A 9,929-nucleotide genomic window follows, 5' to 3' on the forward strand; every position below is an offset into this window, starting at 1 on the left:
TACATTTGGAGATTACATCATCACTGTTTATTGATTTAAGATCATCATTGTCGTATCTTTTGTGTTTACACTATGGCAATTCATTTATAATACAAATTGACAATTCATTCATAATAAATTCGTTCTGTCTATTACGAGTAATCTTTGATTTCCATTGAGTAATGCTTGAGACTGAACTCTCTGATACCACTACATAGATATGACGAAATTTACCAGTAATTCTTCGTGAAAATTTACTAATAAGTATAATTAAAAAATGAAACAAAATTATCTTTATCTATTATTATAACACCACCATTTATTCGTTATCTGTTTATTTGCAAAATTGTTAAACATAATTAAAAATAAGGAAAACCTATACAGAATTATTATGATAGACAAAGTAAGTTTTAATGGTAGGCATTATGCAAATAGAACAATACATAAAAACATAGAATATCGTGGACACAGAAATATTTAATAATGTTCCTTAAAAATTCAATAGATTAAAATCTGTGTGGTTCGTGTTTTTAACTAAAAAAATTGACTGAAATAAATTCCAGGTGCTCGATGATTGTTTGTATTAAATTTATTTAATATAAAAGACTTGTAGTAGTAATGTTCATAAAACCAAACTAAGAGTGGATCATAGTAATTATAACTTGAAATTACACATCACACCCACACCTATAGATTTGCTATAAAAAAGAATTATTCTATTTAAATTAAATTTAAATAGAATAAATTTAATTAAAGTACTAAATGTTTATTCATTAATACATTTGGTCTAAATATGTGACTATTAAGCAAATCTAAAACGCTACATTTTCTAAATTAATTTTTAACTACATCTTTACAAATTTTATTTAGTGGTAACCTCAAAATACCATAATTTGTACATATGTACCAAGTGATAATTTGTTTTCGTGTAAAAAAACAAATATTTGCTATAAACTGTTACTTGTGTGTAGAAACGGACCCCATTTGGTTAATTTTCATGTAAGTAAAGTGAAATGAAAACATTGTTTATAAGAAAGTAATAATTACGTAGCAAAGACATTAAAATGAGTAGATGTAGTTTTAAAAATATGCTTCTGTTTCTTAAAGATTATTTTAAGTTTAATTATACTTTTTATGGTTGAATTCCAAATAAGGAAGAATGTGTTTGGGAGTGCCGATTGCCGAGCGGTCTAAGTCGTTGGACTTTAGGTCTGAGTTAGAGATAACGCAGGTTCAAAAACTGTCTGTGACCATTGCACTTTTTATCAGTACCATTGACCTTGTACTGTATCTTCTCTCCCTCTTATTCTGTTTGATAAGATCCTCGCACAGGCCAGTGGCCCATGAGGGCGGACAGAATAAGGCTTAAAAGGGGATCAACCTCTCCTCTGTATTACAAAAAATAAATAAAGTTTTACATCACTTAAGGAAAACAGCGAATTCAAAGCAACTGAACTAATACAGACCATAAAGAATTTTCAACAAAAGTAATTCAACTTCTCTCAACTAAAGCAGAACATGGATGAAATCATGAAGACCCCCAATCCTCCTAACACGACCTCTCCTCTGAATGCTATCCCCTTGGCTCCACCACACAGGTGCCACGCAATCACCCTTCATCCAATCGGAAACTGCATGAAAAAGCCTGTAGTTATTGAAACATCTAGAAGTAAGTCGTACCTTACAAGATAACCGGAGGCTACCCTTTAGGTTTTTACACTAAGCGATAGTTCAACCTGATGACATTAAGATATACATACTGTATAACTTTCTCGTACTAAGATTCTTTGCTCTAATCCATCGATCAGTTGATTTAAGAGGCATTACGTAATCATAACTTATCCCATAAGTGTTATAATGTATTTAAACTCAGATATTGACAGAACTCAGAAGTGAACAAATATTTCACAGTTAACAATAATATTTTAGACACAGAATATTACGAATTGCAAACAAAAAGTATAATGGTTATGGTTTCAACGCATTATGAGTGAGATGCATTCATGAAGTAGCTATCTGTGAAGATCTGATCATCGATGGTGGTAGTGATTTTCCCAGTTCCTTGGTGTCACCCTTCTGGCCCTCTGGGGGCTGTCCACTCAGAGCGTGCGCTTGATGGAGGCTGAAAACTCTGAAGGGTTTTCCTGTCGGTGTCTTCTTAGCAAGAACTCTACATTCACTAGTCCAAGCCGAGGCAAGTTTTTTACACCTGACTAAATTTCTGACGGCGTTGAAAATATCCCTTGCTTCTGTAGTTAAATGTTCTTGTATGTATATCTGCTCGTCTGGGAAGGAAGACTGTATCTCTCGGGCTGATAACGATCTTCTGTATCTTCTAGCTGTGATCCATTCTGATTTGGTGGCTCTCGACAAAAAACTAACAAGGATGATAGGATGGCGATTGGATTCTCGAGGAGTGCGAAGTCTGTGCGCAGTGGATACATCACTTCGGTGAAAACTGATCTCTAAGATTTTGGCTATGGAATCCAATACATCAAAAATACTCTCATGGTTTGTAACTGGAACATTGGTGATTAAAATATTGTTTTCACGAGTGTGGAGCTGGAGCTCTGAAACTTCTCGCTTGAGTCTTCTTACTTCCTCGTTCAACCTGCCGTTCTCACATTGAAGAGTTCCCACGGCTTCGCCATTTCTATTCGATGTAGTTTTTAAATCATCACACTGTCCTTTTAGACGTTCAACATCCACAGATATAACGGTGACGTTCATCTGTAATTGATTCAACTTTTCAAGCTGGACGTCCCACCGTTCATTGTTTTCTTTGCGGAATGCGGCGATCGCTTGCAGGACGTCCGACTGAGTGGTGTCACTAGACAAGCTCTCGACTGTACTCCTCTCACTCCGCCACTTACTCAGGGCCGCTAGTTTCAACACATCACCGACACTCTGTTGGGGGAACAATTCGGCACAGTCCTTGCACACGAGAGAATCGTTCTGGTGAAGGACGTCACGGGCACAATATTTACTACTATCCGACATGCTTCACTTCTCGTAACAAAATATTGTGGGAACGGACTAAAATATGGCAGAGGACACAGAATATAAAATTGGATTTAGAAACTCACTTGCGAAATGAACGATGTTAATGAGCTTGCTCTCAGGCCAGCAGAGTAAAACTGCTTATCTCACACTGGGTCGGGACGTTGATAAGCGAAGTGGTTCTATGGATGACTTTGTTGACTTGACCGTTACATGATTATCCCGTAGCTGAGAAATGATGACGTAATCTGAACTTATCTAAAGTCATACGGGCTAATTAGTCATGTCGATTCACAAGTTTTGTTAGATTATGGAACAGGAGTAGTTGAAGAATAGCCAATGTAATTCTTCACCTTTATAACAATTGTTTTGTTTTAAAACATAGAGCCTTTTAATAGCAACGCACTTTCTTTTTCGAGAATTGATTCAAATATAAAGACTGTATAGGGCTTAAAAACAAAATTTCACTTTTGAATGAACTAAAAAAATTGGCTTGATTGAAGCTGAACAATAAAATAAGAGCATTAAAATATAAAGTCCTCCCTAAACCACCTGACTCTATTCAGGTTAGGTCGGCTTACAAATCATATACCTCAAATATATATATATATATATATATATATATATATATATATATATATATATATATATATATATATATTTATATATTGGGGAAAGATTACTCCCAAATTTGATCAAATAGTTGAAAATGTGTTATTCAAAATACTTCCCGCACACATGATTCCCGCACTAGTGTAAAACGTCTTGAAGCTACGATTGACGCATATTTCATTTTACTGAGATTGCGCGTTGCTGCGAGAATAACAGACATATCTTATTCTACCTATAAGGATAAAAAAATAATAAAACCTTTATATTATTGATTTAGGAACTTTGATTTATTTTTCTGCTTCTTGACACCGCAGGTTGATCATCCAGACAAATATACAAACGGTTCTGAACACAGCATTATAGCATTATGAGTAGTCTAATTTAAATGAGTAGAGTAATTAATTCCATTGCTTCATCTTTCCCTTTAGTCCTCTATAGGATTAATTACTGTGTTAATTAAAGTAATTCAAAATTCGTGGACCGACTGGTTAGTAATCTTGAATGCAATAAGTTAAATTAAGTATTTCATTGTAGAGTCACAAAAAAGCCAATAATTTTAAACTACACTCAAGATAGTAGAAATATTTCCTTTTGCATTTCAAAAGAGTAGTTTTTATTATTTTTCATCATTTGTAAAAAACTTTGGAACATTGGTACATATTATGTTCAAGCAATAAGCTAAATTATTTAACCAGTGAGAGAATCTCCAATCAGGTATTGCCTTGAAGTACTTTTTTCCTAAAGCATCTCCATTAAGGAATAAGAGTTGATATACCTTATACAATTAAATAGAATTAATTTTTGCTTCTCTGTATATATAAATATTTAAAAACCTATGATTAATGCAATTTATCTTCATTTAAAATTTTTTTAAGTGTGTATGCATGAATTTAAGGACCTGTAAAGTCAGACGGGATTTAGTTTAATATAAATTTGTATGACTAATTGATTTTTAAAGGGGTTTATTTAAGGGTATAGATTTAAATAGTGTTTGCTTTGTTTTATATATATATTTTATATATTTTTCAGGATTGAATTACTATTTATTGTAAGTCAATGTTATTGTTTTTACAGATTAATTGTTACACACACACACACACACACACACACACACACACACACACACAACACACACACACACACACACACACACACACACACACACACACACACACACACACACACACACACACACACACACACACACACACACACACACACACACACACACACACACACACACACACACACACACACACACACACACACACACACACACACACACACACACACACACACACACCACACACACATATATATATATATATATATATTTATATATATATATATATATATATATATATATATATACAGTATTATATCTATCAAAATTATCCCTCTTAATAACATAAAACAATTATAATTAACTTATACAGTTTTATGAGAAATCGATAATCCTTTACCTAAATGATCCCAGTAGAGCGTAGGATATGTACTATAATAAAACAAAGGTCATCAGCTTGTGATGGCCCAAACAAATCCAATTTATTTTTTTGTGTTTTTTTCTGGTCAATTTAATTTAGCAAAAATGTTTGTCTTTGTGTGTAAAATACATCCACGTGCGTGTAAAGCAGTTTGGGAGTGTTGGATATGAACAAATATATTTTTAACTAATGTATCTCGCGTGTGTAGTTAATAAATAACCACAGACAACTTATTAACATTCTTCGATTTCTTCTCAAATCATGTTTTAGGTCAAAAGGTTTGAAGCACGAATCTTAGTGATTATCGTAGTCTATATATTAAGTAGACCCTTTTATTCTAAAAGTTTTTCTTAAACTGTTACGCAACTTGAATATTGGTTTGGGGTATCTACTTAAATCGTGACGAATCCCAGAAGGTGAACTACATTTTAGGGAAGATATTTGATAAATAGCCAGAACTTCGGAAAAAACCCCATCCATATTCGTATTTCCGTTACTACAAAAAAAAAAAAAAAAAAAAAAAAATAAATAAAACCCAATCACTCATGATATTTTACTAAAAGTTAGTGATTTTTAAACCAAAACGTTTAAAACAGTATGCGATTTGTTTTGGCTAAAAGAATTCAGTATGCCTAGCCCTGTATACTTGTAGGAAGTTATCACAAACAACATTCTCAAGAAAGTATTGATTTAAAAGTGTTTAACCTGAAAGTGGTCAAATTAAAACTATAACTGAAGTAGGCGCAACATACCACAAATATCGTGCTATTAAGAACACATTTGAAATATAGCAGCGTATTATAAATAAAAATTTAAAACAATTATACGTGGATTGTAATTTTGGATATAAAATTGTCTTACGTTGTCAATATCTCCATGAGGTGCCCATAAAAATTGGTTTGAAATGTAGATTTCTTCTAATTCACGAATATTTTGCGTCTAAATGGATCTTTTGATACTTTTTATTTAATTTTATAATGCAATATATCCTAGTAAATTTAACATAGACAACAAATTAAAAATTATAACACAATTATTGCTAGATTTATACAGTTACAATGTTATAATCCTTTCACAGTTGAAGAAAGGCTATTACATTTTTAACGGATTATATATCGTCAAAATATTTTTATTAAATTCGTCCTATAATTTAGATGAGGTCATACACTGAAACTTTCTCTGCATCTTTGTCCTAGGGACATTTCTAGATTACAATACTATTGTTTACTTGTTTGGCAGTATTTTTTACAGCTCGTTTCAAAAAGCGCTCATAAAACTGCACACGTACAAATACAATATAATTGAAGAAAAATTCGTTCTTGAATGACACAAACAAACATTTACTCCTGTTCTGCATTTTATTGGAGTCAAAGTGCACCCTTTAAAGAATTATATTACAGACAAAAAAAATAACAAGATGGATCAAAAAAGATAGCCGACGTAAAACTTGGTCCAACTGTAGAGTTACTTACGTTGACTGGAAGGGTCAGCGCTTCTAGACGATAGGACGGCGGTCTAATACGCAGAGCCTAATGTATCTGTAATAACATTAATAATAATAACAAAGTTTTGTTTAGTATGCTTATGTTAGGAAATTATGTTGTTTTCATCGCAGCCAAATATATTTCATATTACAATAAGGTAGGAGTTTGTACATTGCTACGTTTATAATGATTTATAACTATTATGGTAGATTGATTGCTATAATATTTAATAATCACTTTGGAATTTAGAGGGTTTGGAAATACGAATTTATGTGAAACTTATGGACAGAGAAAGGACAGATGAACCTTAAATATAAATTTATAAAATAAAGATTGGCAGGGTGAAATTGAAGTATTTCAATTCACTGAAGAACTCGAAAATTTCTAATAATTCACATATTAATTCAGTCACAGATTTCGTCATCAATCTCGAAATTTCAGTGAAATTAATAATTTATGATGTAACTCAACTTTAACTAACTGATAATTGACTCAATGGGAGATTATTCCGGTCGTAAATCCTGGAGCTGAAATTTATGTCAATCTTATCACAGTTTATATGCTATTATTTACTTTAACTTTACTTGTCGTATGAAGCAAAGTATTTCATAACAGTTGCGATTTCGTGAGTGTGTGTGTTTTGTTTATATTGTAGTAAATGTATTAGGCAATAATTATACATTACATTGATTGGACTCTTTTTAAATAGAAAAATGGATAATTGTGTAAAGTATATTCATTGTCATTATGTTGAAATCACTGTTAAAAATTATAATTATAATTTTTGCTGCGGTGCTGATAAAGCAACATGAAAGAGACTAATTACGGAAGAAAAAGTAACAACTGATAACAGTTTTAGTTACTGTAGCGCTCTAGTTCAGGTGCTCAGAAATAAATGACGCCAAATTATGGCATAACATTCCTGTCTTTTGTGGTTAACTGTTTATATAATAATTTATACACTAAAATTTAAAAAGTGAAAATGTGGCTTGTCACATGACGTTCAAGCCTCCGTTGATTCAAGTATATGTTTAGACGAAATAAAAAATAAAACATGTATTTTGTGACAATTTTATAAAGATGCGGCCTGTATAGTTTTTAAAGGAATTAATGAGCTTAAAGTGTAAAAAAATATATTGATTAAGGAAAATAATTATTGATGACATAAAAGCCCTAGATAAATCTGAATTTCTGTATAGAACAAAAATTGCACGAAAACAGTTTTCCCATACTGGTTCTCAAATATTGAATAGCTGTATATAAAATTCGGACCATTATCAAATACGCACATAGAAAATAAAACACTACAACTATTGAAATTAATTATATTATTTTATAAAAAAATGTGATCTAGACGTATAAACGGCCACTTATCATTTTTTAATTAACATAAATAGCACGTATTAAGTATTAACTTTAATTTTTTTATGGAGTCTATTTTAGTCACGTGCAAAGTCTAACAGTTTATATTGTTAATTGATAAAATTTAAACCAAAGGCAATAAAGTGAATACTTATCTCTTATTAATGTTGCTTAAATAAAAAAAATAATGTTTACATGAAATAACATATAAAGACAAATCTTCAACATTTATTCAGTATTTGGATGAATTTGAATGGAATAAAAAAGTGAAACTTGAATTATTAAATTATTTTGTCTCAAAACATAATAAAAGGTATCGAAAAGATATACTTATTGTATTTACGTGTTAATCGTACTTTACCAAAAAGTTTACAGAGATACGTTGCAGCTACAGTTGAAGCCCCGGGCACAACTAAGGCTGCCATACTAGTCGGCGGATGACGTATGATATGATGTATTCGACTATCTTCGAGAAGTTTCATAATTCCCCTGTAGATTGAAACACAACTGCAAGTAAAATTTTAGCCGTTGTAATAATTATAATACTACTTACTGATAAAAATATTGCATAAAAAGGACTAAACTTGCTTAATACTTGTTAGTTAGTACACAAATACCCCTTGTTGTTACTTAAACAATTCTATGAACTATTTTTTCTAAGATTATTATTTACCATGGATAATACGATTAGATCAAAGTATTTTAAATGGTTTGTGTGAACTAAAACTAAAACACTACGTTTCGTAAACTAGTATCTGTCCTCTCCTTAAATAAAATAAAGGAAAAGGACTTTATTTAGATCGTCTCTTAGGATACTATACTGCTTTACAGAGCAAGTTAGTCTCAATTTTAGGAACTCATTCAGTGGTCGACAGCTAGATATCGCGAAATCCTTTGATTTAGATCTAAAACTACACCATGATTTTGTGCTCCTTAAGCCTCTGGATTGGACGTTGCACATATTGGGGCCATTTTTGGAAAAGCTTCTCCTACCGAGCCTCAGCCCCACTCTGGGGAAGTGTAATGTAGGCTGTACGTTGCGAGACCTCCTTTGCACAAGTTTCTCACAAAAAGATAAACAGGTCCTCCTAACGTTGGGATCTTGTGTACCATGCAGTCTGTAATCACTACATATCCATACACAAAATATGGGCCGCATCTCAATGAGAGGACGACCCACGGTCAAACCGTTTCAAGCAGAATACAAAACGGACGGTTTGGTTTTGCATCCTTTGAATCCTTAAAATGTCCTCCCTCGAGACGTTTTTCTACAAGCAGGATAGCAATAGTAAAAAACTGAGAAAATTAAAGACTGCATTAGCTGTAGCTTTGCGGATTCTGGCAGTACATTTCTAAATGCATAAGGCCCCCAACCTAATGCACGTTGGGTAGCATCAGTTACATGATCAGAGAATGTGAGTGCGCTTTAAAGCACGATGCTGAGGATCTTCACCTTATGGCTCACAGCCAGACCCTCGCCACAGACCCTGACCACCACATTCTTGCCACTGAGAACCTGCACTACATAGTGTGGAGTTTGATGTATGAAAGAGCACTTGTCTATGGTCAACCGGAGACCATTGTCTGACAGTGTATAAATGTTTGTAAGGTCAAAGTTAATTTTGGCAAAGGACTCTTCAGCCAAGCTAGGTTCATAAGACAAGTGTAACTGACAATCATCAGCATATAAATGAGCTGTGAAACGTTGGAAATAAAAAGTATACAGGTTGAACAGCAAAAGCCACACACAACTACCTTGAGGAACACCCCGCGTTTTGACCAGAGGAATAGATGGCTCACTCCTTAGCCTTGTGATCTGTGTTCTTCCCTTTAGATACGATCTCACACATACGATTGCATTTTCACAGAATCCATAGAAAGAGATCTTAGCCATCAGCAGTGAATAATCAATAGAGTTTGATTAGAAAGATTTCTCCACACTAGCGCACTAGTAATGTTAACTAGTGTGCTGAACTTTCATTGATCTTTTTTTTTATCTAAAAGGTAA

At 32.8% G+C, this 9,929-nt stretch overlaps 1 protein-coding gene across 4 annotated transcripts in view; it reads right to left on the reverse strand.

Annotated features, from left to right (window-relative positions):
• Positions 1 to 8,365, reverse strand: part of LOC124354078 (histone-lysine N-methyltransferase, H3 lysine-79 specific-like) — a 50,152-nt gene extending 41,787 nt beyond the window's left edge. The window contains exons 1-2 of one of the 4 annotated variants that reach the window (XM_046804271.1): positions 8,283 to 8,345; positions 6,548 to 6,613 (exon numbers count right to left, since the gene is read on the reverse strand). The gene's annotated coding sequence lies outside the window, so the exon portion shown is untranslated. Of the gene's footprint in view, positions 1 to 3,065; positions 3,245 to 6,547; positions 6,614 to 8,277 lie in introns of those variants that run through there. The other 3 variants (XM_046804269.1, XM_046804273.1, XM_046804272.1) reach the window with 3 other exon arrangements.
• Between the last annotated feature and the right edge of the window lie 1,564 nt (positions 8,366 to 9,929).

Source organism: Homalodisca vitripennis, chromosome 2, assembly GCF_021130785.1.
Source record: "Homalodisca vitripennis isolate AUS2020 chromosome 2, UT_GWSS_2.1, whole genome shotgun sequence".
NCBI lineage: Eukaryota > Metazoa > Arthropoda > Insecta > Hemiptera > Cicadellidae > Homalodisca > Homalodisca vitripennis.